This window comes from Onychomys torridus, chromosome 6, assembly GCF_903995425.1.
Source record: "Onychomys torridus chromosome 6, mOncTor1.1, whole genome shotgun sequence".
Classification (NCBI taxonomy): domain Eukaryota; kingdom Metazoa; phylum Chordata; class Mammalia; order Rodentia; family Cricetidae; genus Onychomys; species Onychomys torridus.
Window position 1 is genome coordinate 10,008,945 of NC_050448.1, and position 8,352 is coordinate 10,017,296.

Here is an 8,352-nt window from a genome sequence, read left to right on the forward strand (position 1 = left end):
TTCCAGCTCCTACATTCTTCTCACAGACTGGCTTTTCTGAGATAAGGTCTTACAATGGTGCCCAGACTTACCTCAAACTCTTGTGTTCATGTGATCCTCCAGCCTCAGTCTGCTGAGCAGCCGGAGCTGGAGGTGGGTATCACTACACCCTGATCTAATAATTTCATCCAAATTCTTTTCAGAATTTTTTCATCTTGTTTTGAGTGTATATATTTATGCTCAGTCAGTAAGCAAACATTTATTGCTAATTATTTTAGATTGTTTACTTTTATGTGTAAGTGTTTTACCTGCAAGTATGTATGTGCACTATGTATGTGGTACTCACAGAGGCTACAAAGGGGCATGAGATCCCCATGGAGTTACACATGGTTGTTGTGGTGGTTTGAATAGGTATGACCCCCAAAGACTCATATGTTCGAATTCTTGGTGCATAGGGAGAGGCATATTAGGAGGTGTGGCCTTATTGGGGTAGGTGTGGCCTTGTTGGAGGAAGTGTGTCACTGTCAGGGTGGGCTTATGATGTCTCAGAAGCTCAGGTCAGTTTTCTCATTGCTGCCTGCAGATCCAGATGTAGAACTTCTCCAGCACCATGTCTGCCCGCATGCTGCCATGCTACCTGCCATGACGATAATGGACTGAACCTCTGAACTGTAAGCTAACTCAAATAAAATATTTTTCTTTATAAGAGTTGCCATAGTCATGGTGTCTTGTCACAGCAATAGGACAGTTCTGAATCATGAGGGTGCTAGAGCTGAACCTGGTTCTCTTTAAGAGTATCAAGTGCTCTTAACCACTGAACCATCAGCAAGCATTTATGGAGTGCCTACTGTATGACAGCCATTGTTCCATTAGAAATGGGACCTTACATAAACAAAGAACCTAATGCAACTTTAATTACAGATTAATTACATTTAACTGTGATAGGAAAAATAAAGCAAGCCAAGGACATGGGGCATGGTGGATGGGCTGCTGAAAAATATGGATCTGGACTAAAGGAGTCTGTTTTGGTGGCACTTGAATAGAGAGCTGAATAAAACTGGCCATGTAGGATGAATGAATAAAGCCAACACATAGACAGATGCACTTGTGAGAATAGCTTTTCCAGAAACCACAGACAGACGGCCACCACCAAGGAGCCTCAAGGTGAATCAATCCCAGATTAAGAAGTCAGTAGAAGACAATTAGGAAACTAGTCAATGAGACATGTCAAACAGCTGAGGTGCCCCACAAACTCTTCCTTTGTTTACAGGGGTCTCCATCCTTCCTTTTAAATGTGCTCTTGTCTGGCTCAGTTCCCACCCTGTTATATGAAGTTCAGAAGAGGTCTTTGCACTGTTAATATCATGGTGCACTCACACAAACATGATACTAATTAACGAGCAGCTTCCCTTCAGCGATGCCTTGGGGTTTCCATTCCCTGCTTCATTGCATTTCAGCCATTTTGAATTTATATTCCTAGAACAGGGATTATAATAGTGAGAATATTATAGAGACCTCTCCAAAGTCATGTTACATGCATACAACTTTCAAAACATTGTCAAGGCTCATTAAACATGGTGGCAGCTTCCAGGGATGTGGATGGTCTCATCACCAGCACAGCTAGTCTACATGCAAGGAACCGTGTCTGAGGGACCTGCAGGTGCCATGGATCATGGCACCACCTGCTCCTATGTGGGTGTCTTCTAGCAGAGAAAGATGGAAATAATTGCCAATGGCCAGAATAACTGAATCACACCAAATGTGATTCCTGTTACTGATAAAGAATGATTAACTGAGGGTGCTGTGAAAAATAAGGTCAACGAACCCCTCCTCCAACACGGTTTTTGATGGCAAATGTCTGACTGAATGACTGAATGTAGGTTTGACACTGCTGCTATTCAGTCTGACATAAAGTACTGACCTTTCATGGTGGCGAATGATGCAAGCAGGCCCAAGGTCCAAGTAGAGGACAAAGGGGAGACAAGGTGTTTCTTCCTGGAGGAGGTGTCCTCTCTGGTTCTGACAAAGATCACAAAGATAAAGGAAATCACAGAAACCTATCCTGGGAAGCCTGCTACCACTGCTGTATGGACACCCCATGCTGGCTTACTTCAATGGCTCTCAGTGATGGACAACAAACAATGCTGGAACTATTGCTGGCCTCATTGTACTTAGAATTATCAATGAACCAGCTGCTATTGATTGTAGCTTCAATAGGGAGGTTGGAGCTGAAAGGAATGTGCTGACGTTTCCTTTGGAGGTGGTATGTTTGATGTGTCAGTCCTCACTATTAAGGATGGAACTTTTGAAGTCAAACTTACAGATGGAAATACATACTTGGGTGGAGAAGACTTTGACAACAAAATGGTCAACCATTTTATTGCTGAGTTTCAACAGAAGTACAAGAAGGATATCAGTGAGATCAGAGAGCTGCCCATCATCTGCACATTGCTTGTGCATGGCTAAGTGTACCCTCTCCTCCAGCACCCAGGCCAGTATTGAGTCTCTTTGTGAGGGAATCAACTTCTATACCTCCATTATCCATGCTGGGTTTGAAGAATTGACTTTGAACCTACTCCATGGCACCATGGATCCTGTAGAGAAGGCCTTCAAGGTGCCAAACTAGACAAGTCAAAGATCCATTATATTGTCCTGGTGGGGGGTTCTACCCAGAATCCCCAAGATTCAGAAGCCTCTGCAAGATTGCTTCAGTGTAAAAGAACCAACTATGAGCATTAGCCATGACGAAGCTGTTGCTTACGGTACAGCTGTCCAAGAGGTCATTCTATCTGGAGACAAGCCTGAGAATATTCAGGATTTGCTGCTCTTGGGTGTGACTCCACTTCCCCTTTGTATTGAAACCGCTGGCGGTGTCATAACTGTCTCTATCCAGCACAATCCTGCCATCCCTACCAAGCAGACACAGACCTTCATCTCCAACTCCAACAAACAGCCAAGTGTGTGCATTCAGGTATATGAAAGTGGAAGAGCCATGACGGAGGACAGCCACCTGCTTGGAGAATTTGGACTCACAGGCATGCCTAGTGTATCCCATGGTATTTCTCAGATTGAAGTCACTGTTGACATTGATGCCAATGGCATCCTCAGTATGTCTACTGTCGATAAGGGCACACAAAAGGAGAACAAGATCACCATCACCAATGACAGGGCCACTGGAGCAGGGAGGAGACTGAGCTTATGGTCAGGAAGCTGAGAAGTACAGAGCTGAGGACAAGAGGCAGAGATGAGGTATCCTCCGGAATTCACTGGAGCCCTACAATTTTAATGCGAAAGCAACAAAGAAGAGAACCTTTAGGTCAAGATCAATGATGAAGTCAAACAGGAGATACAGGACACATGTGATGAGGTCACCAGCTGGCTAGATAAGAGTCTGCCTGCAGACATGGAAGGAGTTGAACATCTGCAAGCAGAATGGGAGAAAGTCTGCAACCCCATCACCACTAAGCTGTAGCAGATAGCTGGAGGCATTCCTGGAGAGTGTCTGCGCCTTCCCTGGTGGGGAGCTGCATCTAGTGGTGCTTTCTCAAACCCGCCATGGAAGAGGTGAAGTAACGTCTAAGTAACAATGCAGCATTGTTCCACAGGGAAACATTTGAAGGACCCAGATTTAGCAAGTTCTGTGGCAGTTTTAGAGTTAAGTTGCTAAAATAAATTACTGGGTATTCTCAATACTTGAACACGGAACATGTACACAGGGAGAGGAAATAATAATGCACTTTATAAAGTACTATATTCTAAGTAGAAAATGCATTGTCTAAAATAAAACTATTTAAAATTGGCTCTATAAACACATTATCAGATTAAATATTTTTATTATTTATGTTTTATTACATTAATTTGTTGATGTGTGTGTGTGTGTGTGTGTGTGTGTGTGTGTGTGTGTATGTGTGTGTATGCATGCGTGTGATAGACCAGTCTATGTGGAGGTCAGAGGACAACTTTCAGGGCCTTACCTTCTACCATATGGGCCCTGGGATTGAACTCAGGTTGTCAGCCTTGACAGCAGACACCTTTACCTACTGAGCCATCTCACCACCCTATTGGTCATTTTTAAAAAAATATGCAGTTTCATATAGTCCAGGCTGGCCTTGAACTTGTAGCTGAAGATGACCTGGAATTACAGTTCTTATCTCCAGCTTCCCAGTTCTGGGATTACAGACATGCATTGGCCCAACCCAGCTTTTGTTTTCTTTGATTGGGGGATGGCAGAGGAATAATAAATATGCTTAAGTAATTTTACACTTACATACGAACATATATAAAAATAGACTAGTATAAGGTTTTTGTGGCCACCTACCATTAGCATCACCAACTCAGGATAGTCTTTTTTGTTGTTTTTGAACTATCCTTATTATCCTAGGATTGTTTGACATCAAATACTAAACACAACTGTTTTGCCAGAATATAAGTTAAATATACTTTAGACATTTATCTTGAGAAAGAGAAAGTTCTTGTACTTCTTTGAAAAGGGGCCTGCCTGTCAGGAGCTCCCTCATGTTGGTTCTAAAGCGTGTGCAGAGAAACTCTCTCTCCAAAAACAAAACAAAACAAAAAAAAGTGTGGCCAGGGTTCTGGAAAGCCATTAGGGAGTACCGGCCACTCAGATCAGTGGTCTCTGCTGCGACACCAAGTCACACCCAGCTTCTCCACCCCACTGCTTCTCCCCAGAGCTCCTGGTTCCTCAGACTCTCACACCTGCTTCCTGAGCTCAGCTGCCCTCCCAGGTCCCCTGTCACTCGCTTGGCCAGCTGCCACCCTTCCTCACTGCCCCTCCCCCCATGTTTGCTTTCTGGCCAACCTTCCATCATGGCTGCTTCTGAAATTCGAGGCTTATGTCACTTGCCTGCTTAAAATGCTTCCCTAAGTCTCTTGGCCCTGAAAAGAAAGTCAGTGCTCCCAGGCATCGACTTCCTGTAGACTGTATAGCTAACTCCTCAGGACCCCTGCTCTTCTCTTGACCTCCCAACAGCCTTGCATCCCTCCTCTACTCCTGACTGCTTAATTGACTTGACATTTCCTGACTTGTCCTGGTCTCCCCAAGTAGCATATGCCCATAGCGCTCTCCCTGTGTCCCCCCTTCCCTTCTCTTTTGTCACATCCGCCCACCTGGCTGGTCACCCTTGTAGTTGACAGCAGCCCCCACACGCCTTGCCCTTGTGTAGTGAAGGCTCTTGCTGTCAAACCTGGGGCCCAGGACCACATGATGGAAGGAGAGACAACCGACTCCCACACGTTGTCCTTTGATTTCTGCATTTGTGCTGTGGCTCGTACAAGTCCTTTTCCCCCAAATAAATAACTCGGGAGGCAGAGGCAGGCAGATCTCTGTGAGTTTGAGGCCAGCCTGGGCTACAGAGTGAGATCCAGGAAAGGCACAAAGCTACACAGAGAAACCCTGTCTTGACCCGCCCCTCCCTGCCCACAAAAAAAAAAAAAAAAAAAAATCAAATAAGTAAAATAAAGCAGAACAAAAGCCCACTACGTCCCCAAGAGCCCTACCCACTGTGCCAGAGTCACTGCACCGGGACTCTTGTCCATACGTGCTGTCTTTGAACTGCTTTCTTCTTTGTAAGTCTCCTTCATGAGCAGCCAGCTCTTTGAGCTCAGGGGTCTGTTATCTTGCTTCCCTGAACAACCTCCTGTTACCCACAAATAACAATGTTCCAGGAAAGGTCCTCTTTCCTATTGTGAACAGAAGAAAGCAGCGATCAGATTTACGATCAGGGAGCATCCTGGGAAGGCAGTGCTGAGCCCACAAACTCACCTGGAAACTTGCAGCTTTGTTCAGATCATAAAACACCAGGAAAAGACTCCAATGAGCCTCCAATGTGCACAGACCGCTCTGTTTTCCACATGAATGTGAGCTAAGAGATACTGTTTAGAAAGGGCCAAAGACTAACTAAGTTGAAATGCACACTGTGTTGAGATGCTGAGGGCCACTGGTAAAGAGGCGCTCGTTTGGTGTTTTGATAGAGATTCATCATACTGAGTTATTTGGCTTTTAAGGAATTGTGAAGATCACATAAATCATTTTTTACTGTATAAGTATTTACTAGTTGTCTCTCAGGTACCCTGCCTCTGGGATTCCCCAGAGTTTATATCACTCTGGTCCAGAGAAACAAGTCAGGCATGAAATGTGTCTGTTCTGTAGGCGAGTAAGCTGAGACTCAGGGAAGTGAGCTGAGATGTGCATCCATCTGATGGACTTGGGATTTGAACCAGTGCTGCCTCGGGGTGTCTGGTGCTCACATGTTTGCTGAACTTAGAAGAGATTTCTAAATCTCTTAGCTCAGAGGTCATTGTTGGTGGCTTTTAAGAAACTGTTTGGACAGGTGAGTGTGGCAGCTGGTGAAGACCAATTGGTAGTTGTGGTGAAGAGTTTGGGCTGGTAAGCCACACTTTCAGACATTTGGCAGTAAAGAGAAGGATCAACAGAACAGAGGCTTGAGGAAAGAGAAGACTTTGGTAAGGCTAGAATTTATGAGCATGATTATAAATTGGACCCAACAGGAAACAAAACAAAACAAAACCCCTAGCCCTTAAAAGCTAGACAGAGAAGGGCTAGAGAGTTGGCTCAGTGGTTAAGAGCATTTGTTGGCCTGACAAAGGACCCAGGTTTGATTCCCAGCACCACATAGAAGATCACCAGGCATGTATGTGGTACACAGACACACACGCAGACAGAACATACATATTCATAAAATAATGAAAATAAATAAATCTAACAAAGAACTAGAAAGAGAAAGCAGTAAGTTGTAATGTAGAAGCCAGGAGCTGGTGGAGCATGCTTTTAATCCCAGCACTCAGGAGGCAGAGTCAGGCCTATCTATGAGTTCAAGGCCAGCCTGGGCTACAGAGTGAGTTCCAGGACAGCCAGGGCTGTTACACAGATAAGCCCTATCTGAAAATAGAGCACACAGTGGGCTTTGGAGCAAACAGTTCTGAGTTCAAATGCTGCCCCTGCTTCTTGCTGTTAAATGTTAGTTCTCTATGTCTCCAATCTCTGAAATAATTTAAATGATTTCTGGGATTGAATTTGGATAAAATGCTCTGTACTTGCTGGCAGGGTATTTACAATAGTCCCTCCTTATTCCCTGCCCTACTCAAAATTAAAATTGCCTGATAAATTATGTACAATCATGAGGCATACTAAAAACAATTCCTTGTTTATCTAAAATCTGAATTGGCTGGGCATGGGATTTTCCTACATCTCCACTCTACCAGACCTCCCTAAAATACCTCTGCTCTGATGAACCATGATAAAACTTAAGAGGCCTTAGGGAAGATGTGAAATGATGTGCAGTGCTGCCCCCTACTGGTAGGTTTTGGCAACACCACCCACCTTAATAGAAGTGTGTTACCTGTACAGTGGGTTTCTTAATAGGTCATAGACAACATAGCTAACAGGAATTTGGTTACCTCAAACCCTCTAGTCTAAACTTCTGATAACTTTAGCTCCCACTAACACCAAATGAATTCATCCTTAGCTATGTGGCTTACAACTTTTCTTTGTGTTTTAAGACACGGCCTTGCTATGCAGTCCTGGCCGGCCCAGAACTCACTGTAGACACCAAACTGGCCTCGAATCCATAGTCTCCATGTTCATCCTTCCAAGGGATGAGATTATAGACAAGTGTCACCACAGCTGGCTGGCCTTTCACATTTTAGATAGGGTGAGTAAAACTATGTGTATATTTAGGACTTAAAATTGTTTTGGATTTCAATGTGCTATGTGTACCCCTCTAAAATTGTACATTTTCACTTAACAAAACCATGTTAAGGCCACCATCAGTACATTCATGTTCTTTTGTTATGACAGAAGTACATTGTGTGCCTTAAGTGCTATTGCATGCAAATACATGAAGAATTGATATGTAATCAGTGTTTGGTAAGGTCACTGACTTTTGCTATTGTGTATATATGCACACACATATACACACATAAACGTACATACACACATATTATTTTAGCATGGTGTTCTTGCAGAAGAACTTGGTAGGGTGGTGTGAAGATCTCCCTAATAGTGAGGAGGACACATGAGGCTTCTGAAGGCAACCCCGTGCAGGAGGAAAAAATGCTACAGCTCTCTCAGGAACTGCTCTCGTATCCCATGTTTGCAGATGAATAGTCTGTGTCTGGAAACTGACCTGCACATCTTTTTCTCACTTCCCAAGGCCTCCTGGACCTTGATAATGATATCTGTTCCTGCCATTCTTCACTGGTTGGTTTTGGGAGTTACCTACATCGAACTGGCCAGAGAGATGGATGTTCTTCAAACAGCACACCTCTGAAATGCGAGCCCAAGCTGCTCAGTGCACAACTCAGTACTGAAGCTGAGAAGCCCGGGCTGGCCAG

General features: G+C 44.2%; 1 pseudogene; it reads left to right on the top strand.

Moving 5' to 3' along the window:
• The first annotated feature begins 1,608 nt into the window (after positions 1–1,608).
• Positions 1,609–3,547, top strand: LOC118585542 (annotated as a pseudogene).
• Positions 3,548–8,352: the final 4,805 nt, after the last annotated feature.